Source organism: Nerophis ophidion, linkage group LG18, assembly GCF_033978795.1.
Source record: "Nerophis ophidion isolate RoL-2023_Sa linkage group LG18, RoL_Noph_v1.0, whole genome shotgun sequence".
Classification (NCBI taxonomy): Eukaryota; Metazoa; Chordata; class Actinopteri; order Syngnathiformes; family Syngnathidae; genus Nerophis; species Nerophis ophidion.
In genome coordinates, this window is record NC_084628.1 from 23,587,330 (window position 1) to 23,594,431 (window position 7,102).

Consider the following 7,102-nt stretch of genomic DNA (forward strand, 5'->3'; position numbering starts at 1 on the left):
GTGGAATGCTGCTGGAACGACACAGGAACACGAAACAAGTGAACACGGAGGAGGAGAAAACACAGAACGAGAACGAGAGAAAGAGAAAGAGAAAGAGAAAGAGAGAGAGAGAGAGAGAGAGAGAGAGAGAGAGAGAGAGAGAGAGAGAGAGAGAGAGAGAGCATACGTGTCAGCTTACTGTACCGGAACAGGTTCTGGCCCAGAACACAGGTTTGCTTTGGCTTAAGAAGCACAGGGAACTAATCAGCGACGGGTGTGTTGAGTGCTGATTGATTGCAGCTGCGCCGGTGTGCAGGAGTGGCGTGCGGAGGTGCACGCTTGGAGGTGCGCTCATGAGAGCGCACAGATGAATGCGCATTGGGATGCACCCGGGCCGTGACAGAAAGCACTTCAATTACCACCATAATGACCAACATTAAAATACAGTAGTGGAGTAGGCCTATGTATTCATGAAAAACAAAACACTGGCTTTTTTACAATCAGAAATAATTTAATAATGCCTGAGGAGAAATTAAGATTTTCAGCACAATCCCATTCAAGAGCTGACAAACATTAGAAGGAGACATAACAGGATCGCTGACGGGTCTGCCAACTTACAAAAAATGTGAAAAACAGGTAAACGCTGAGGGGGGTGATGGGGGGTTCTAATATTGAGTGATATTGAGGCAAAGGGGGAAAAAAACTCATTGCCATAGCACACATAGCCAAAAAAACTCCCTCTATCAAAATGTAAAAATAGAAATAAAAAAAAGGCATCATGGAATGACAAAAAGCTGACAAGTTGAAATTAATAGTAAATTTTGAAAAAATGTATTCATATATACATATATATATATATACAAAAGTTTGTGAGTGTTTGATCACTCCTGCTCCTCGTGGTTGATTTACTGTGACACAAATTAATCAGAAGGGGTCTTAAGTTGACTTAATCATGTTTTAATAATGTGTGGCCGGAATACTGAAGTACTGTAAATTGTTGTTTATGTGTACATTTGCATGTTAATTGAGAATGTTTACTTCAGTTAATGATTATTGTGATCTTGTGTTAAAACTTTTCTGTTCAGTATCTTTTTTTACGTGCAGAATAAGAAGGACTTGGATATCACCAGAGCAATAAGAATTGACTCAAAATCACGCTGGTTATCATTTATGAACTAAGTATTTTCATATCCTATGTAAATTAATAAACTCTAATGGTCAGAATGAGTTTTGCAAAGTGTTATTACTCCATTGCTGGAGTAACAGGTAAGGATGTACATTACTGAAATGATCTCTCAATTAACACAGCAATGTTTTTTTATTACAAGGCAAAGATAACAAAGTCGTGGTTTCATGTTACCATGGTAACATTCCTTTTTACACAAACTCACATACATTCATATATTAACCAAAAGGCAAACATGCTAGTTTTTAGTTAAATGCTCACATTTCGTCTTTTGGATCAAAGCAATTTGTAAGTAATGACGCATGTTGTCATATAGTCAAGAAACTCACTATTGAACCCAAGGATGGAGCTTTTTTCACCAGACCCTTATAGATCATTAATTTATTACCTAACAAATATCGAAAAAATGTATTTTGTTTGATATTATTCTGATTCAAGAAATAATTAAAACACACAATCGAGGCAGAAATATAGTACCACATAAGAAAATGGAGGATTTTACTTCCTGGTTTGATCCGAACATTTAAATCTTGGATTACTCACTGATTGATCGTACTTACTCCTCTCTGAGCTGCAACCTTATCGTGGTAGAGGAGTTTGCGTGTCCCAATGATCCTAGGAGCTATGTTGTCCGGGGGCATAAAGCCCCCTGGTAGGGTCTCCCAAGGCAAACAGGTTCTAGGTGAGGGATCAGACAAAGAGCAGCTCGAAGACCTATATGAAGAAGAAACATCATGGACCCAGATTTCCCTCGCCCGGACGCGGGTCACCGGGGCCCCCCTCTGGAGCCAGGCCCGGAGGTGGGGCACGATGGCGAGCGCCTGGTGGCCGGGCCTGTTCCCATGGGGCCCGGCCGGGCACAGCCCGAAGAGGCAACGTGGGTCACCCCTCCAATGGGCTCACCACCCATAGCAGGGGCCATAGAGGTCGGGTGCATTGTGAGCTGGGCGACAGCCGAAGGCAGGGCACTTGGCGGTCCGATCCTCGGCTACAGAAGCTAGCTCTTGGGACGTGGAACGTCACGTCACTGGGGGGGAAAGAGCCTGAGCTAGTGCGCGAAGTCGAGAAATTCCGGCTGGATATAGTCGGACTCACTTCGACGCACAGCAAGGGCTCTGGAACCACTTCTCTCGAGAGGGACTGGACCCTCTTCCACTCTGGCGTTGCCGGCAGTGAGAGGCGACGGGCTGGGGTGGCAATTCTTGTTTCCCCCCGACTCAAAGCCTGTACGTTGGAGTTTAACCCGGTGGACGAAAGGGTAGCCTCCCTCCGCCTTCGGGTGGGGGGACGGGTCCTGACTGTTGTTTGTGCTTATGCACCAAACAGCAGTTCAGAGTACCCACCCTTTTTGGGAACGCTCGAGGGAGTACTGGAAAGTGCTCCCCCGGGTGATTCCCTTGTCCTACTGGGAGACTTCAACGCTCACGTTGGCAACGACAGTGAAACCTGGAGAGGCGTGATTGGGAAGAATGGCCGCCCGGATCTGAACCCGAGTGGTGTTTTGTTATTGGACTTTTGTGCTCGTCACAGTTTGTCCATAACGAACACCATGTTCAAACATAAGGGTGTCCATATGTGCACTTGGCACCAGGACACCCTAGGCCGCAGTTCCATGATCGACTTTGTAGTTGTGTCATCGGATTTGCGGCCTCATGTTATGGACACTCGGGTGAAGAGAGGGGCGGAGCTTTCTACCGATCACCACCTGGTGGTGAGTTGGCTGCGATGGTGGGGGAGGATGCCGGACAGACCTGGGAGGCCCAAACGCATTGTGAGGGTCTGCTGGGAACGTCTGGCAGAGTCTCCTGTCAGACAAAGTTTCAATTCCCACCTCCGGAAGAACTTTGAACATGTCACGAGGGAGGTGCTGGACATTGAGTCCGAGTGGACCATGTTCCGCACCTCTATTGTCGAGGCGGCAGATCGGAGCTGTGGCCGCAAGGTAGTCGGGGCGGCAATCCTAAAACCCCCTGGTGGACACCAGCGGTGAGGGATGCCGTCAAGCTGAAGAAGGAGTCCTATCGGGTCCTTTTGACTCATAGGACTCCGGAGGCAGTGGACAGGTACCGACAGGCCAAGCGGTGTGCAGCTTCAGCGGTCGCGGAGGCAAAAACTCGGACATGGGAAGAGTTCGGGGAAGCTATGGAAAACGACTTCCGGACGGCTTCGAAGCGATTCTGGACCACCGTCCGCCGCCTCAGGAAGGGGAAGCAGTGCACTATCAACACCGTGTATGGTGCGGATGGTGTTCTGCTGACCTCGACTGCGGATGTTGTGGACAGGTGGAAGGAATACTTCGAAGACCTCCTCAATCCCACCAACACGTCTTCCTATGAGGAAGCAGTGCCTGGGGAATCTGTGGTGGACTCTCCTATTTCTGGGGCTGAGGTCGCTGAGGTAGTTAAAAAGCTCCTCGGTGGCAAGGCCCCAGGGGTGGACGAGATCCGCCCGGAGTTCCTTAAGGCTCTGGATGCTGTGGGGCTGTCTTGGTTGACAAGACTTTGCAGCATCGCGTGGACATCGGGGGCGGTACCTCTGGATTGGCAGACCGGGGTGGTGGTTCCTCTCTTCAAAAAGGGGGACCGGAGGGTGTGTTCCAACTATCGTGGGATCACACTCCTCAGCCTTCCCGGTAAGGTTTATTCAGGTGTACTGGAGAGGAGGCTACGTCGGATAGTCGAACCTCGGATTCAGGAGGAACAGTGTGGTTTTCGTCCTGGTCGTGGAACTGTGGACCAGCTCTATACTCTCGGCAGGGTTCTTGAGGGTGCATGGGAGTTTGCCCAACCAGTCTACATGTGCTTTGTGGACTTGGAGAAGGCATTCGACCGTGTCCCTCGGGAAGTCCTGTGGGGAGTGCTCAGAGAGTATGGGGTATCGGACTGTCTTATTGTGGCGGTCCGTTCCCTGTACGATCAGTGCCAGAGCTTGGTCCGCATTGCCGGCAGTAAGTCGAATACATTTCCAGTGAGGGTTGGACTCCGCCAAGGCTGTCCTTTGTCACCGATTCTGTTCATAACTTTTATGGACAGAATTTCTAGGCGCAGTCAAGGCGTTGAGGGGTTCCGGTTTGGTAACCGCAGGATTAGGTCTCTGCTTTTTGCAGATGATGTGGTCCTGATGGCTTCATCTGACCGGGGTCTTCAGCTCTCGCTGGATCGGTTCGCAGCCGAGTGTGAAGCGACCGGAATGAGAATCAGCACCTCCAAGTCCGAGTCCATGGTTCTCGCCCGGAAAAGGGTGGAGTGCCATCTCCGGGTTGGGGAGGAGACCCTGCCCCAAGTGGAGGAGTTCAAGTACCTAGGAGTCTTGTTCACGAGTGAGGGAAGAGTGGATCGTGAGATCAACAGGCGGATCGGTGCGGCGTCTTCAGTAATGCGGACGTTATACCGGTCCGTTGTGGTGAAGAAGGAGCTGAGCCGGAAGGCAAAGCTCTCAATTTACCGGTCGATCTACGTTCCCATCCTCACCTATGGTCATGAGCTTTGGGTCATGACCGAAAGGATAAGATCACGGGTACAAGCGGCCGAAATGAGTTTCCTCCGCCGTGTGGCGGGGCTCTCCCTTAGAGATAGGGTGAGAAGCTCTGCCATCCGGGAGGAACTCAAAGTAAAGCCGCTGCTCCTTCACATCGAGAGGAGCCAGATGAGGTGGTTTGGGCATCTGGTCAGGATGCCACCCGAACGCCTCCCTAGGGAGGTGTTTAGGGCACGTCCAACCGGTAGGAGGCCACGGGGAAGACCCAGGACACGTTGGGAAGACTATGTCTCCCGGCTGGCCTGGGAACGCCTCGGGATCCCCCGGGAAGAGCTAGACGAAGTGGCTGGGGAGAGGGAAGTCTGGGTTTCCCTGCTTAGGCTGTTGCCCCCGCGACCCGACCTCGGATAAGCGGAAGATGATGGATGGATGGATGATCGTACTTGTTATATTTCTTTATTTTGTAGTTGTGTACCAAAAAACGACAAAAAATTACAATTCCTTGGTATGTTAAATATAAGACAGTGATATCGGAAGAGACCGTGTCTGGAGAAGTTCTCTGTTGTGTTAATTCCTCCTAAACTTACTGTGTCTGCACGGATCTTTGTACTTTAACTCGAGATCTTCAATTACCTCAAAACTCTGTCAGTACAGTGTCTATATCTTAATGCATTTGCGAGGGTATACTAATGGACGTTGATGTTGAACAGAATATCAGGGGAGAGCGCGAACGCAGTCCCCCACTACCACAAATTATGCAGTCGAGATTCCCACATTTGGGGAATTCGTAAGGGTCAGCACAGCCGGAGTGCAATGGCTGAGCCTCACCCTAGGTGAACCACCTTCTTGATCATGGTATCTCCCCTGCCAGGTAAGTATGAGTTGTACATGTCTCACACACACAAGTCATTCACACACACACCATGTTAAGTGATGGCATCATCACGTGCACACTAGTAAACACACACACTCAACAAGCCTGCACATATACAAGAGTCTACTACACAACACTGTCTGATCATTACTATATTATTACTATTTATATTACACATTTGAACACGACTATGTGTTCCCATCATGCAATGGGGCTTTTTCTGCACGCCTCAGCTCAACCGGGAAGTGTCCCTGCCCCCCTTCACAACCACTTCCGGTTTACTAGTACAGACACACTTGTCCGTGTGTGCTGCTGTGACAATAAAGTTATTTCAATCCTTGAAATGACACCAAGGTTTATGTGAATTAATACAGTTGTTATTTTTGAAAATGAACACGTGTTGTTTCATCAACTGAACCACTCAACTAGGAATTCTACCTTCCCCCTTCTACTGCGACTTCCTGTTTCTTTGTTTGGACAGTAACACGTGTTGTTGGCATCAAATTCTGAAGTTAATGATTATTTGCAAAAAAAAAAACGTTTATCAGTTTGAACATCAAATATGTTGTCTTTGTAGCATATTCAACTGAATATGGGTTGAAAATGATTTGCAAATCATTGTATTCCATTTGTATTTACATCTAACACAATTTCACAACTCATATGGAAACGGGGTTTGTATATATATATATATATATATATATATATATATACATATATATATATACATATATATATATACATATATATACATATACATATATATATATACATATATATACATATATATATACATATATATATACACATATACATATATATATATATATATATATATATATATATATATATATACATATACATATATATATATATACATATACATATATATATACATATATATATACATATATATACACATATACATATATATATACATATATATATAATTATATATACACATATACATATATATACATTTATATATATATATATATATATATACATATATATATAATTATATATATGTAGCAGGTATATAACTTATATTGTATGCATTCCACCAAAAATCCCTCACGTTTTATTTGATTTCTCTATAATATCCATTGTCACTTTTATTTTATCAGTTTTTTAGGAAATAGTTCGTTTTGGGAGAATTTGTCATTTTATTTTGAAATCCTACCTTCTTCCGGAAGTGACGTTGAGTCCTCACTCGTTGCTGAGACATGCGTGAGGAAGTAAGTGTTTCTCTCTGCTCTAGTGTTTTTAAAGTGTTTGGCTGTGAAACGAGATTATAATGTGCTCTGTTGTTGCTGATATGGTTATGTACACTTGTTCTACTCATAGTTTGAGTGTTTTAGCAAACTTTTTGCTGGTGTACTGCTCGGTGGCGTTTCTCGCTCACACACACACGGTGGCTGCGGCATTTCATTGAAGTTTTCCCTCCATTTTAGATTGGTTTGCTGCTGAGTCCTGTGTTAACGCTGCCGCACTGTTTCCTGTATATTTCATACAGGTATGTTTCTGTTGCTCCCAAAACTTTATTCTATTTTTCTGTACTGTTATATTTATTATTTATTTTCCTA

At 45.6% G+C, this 7,102-nt stretch overlaps 1 non-coding gene across 1 annotated transcript; it reads right to left on the reverse strand.

The window, feature by feature from the left end:
* Positions 1-5,357: 5,357 nt before the first annotated feature.
* Positions 5,358-5,521, reverse strand: LOC133537666 (U1 spliceosomal RNA). Its single transcript, XR_009802785.1, has one exon. It is a non-coding gene; the product is annotated as a U1 spliceosomal RNA (small nuclear RNA).
* Positions 5,522-7,102: the final 1,581 nt, after the last annotated feature.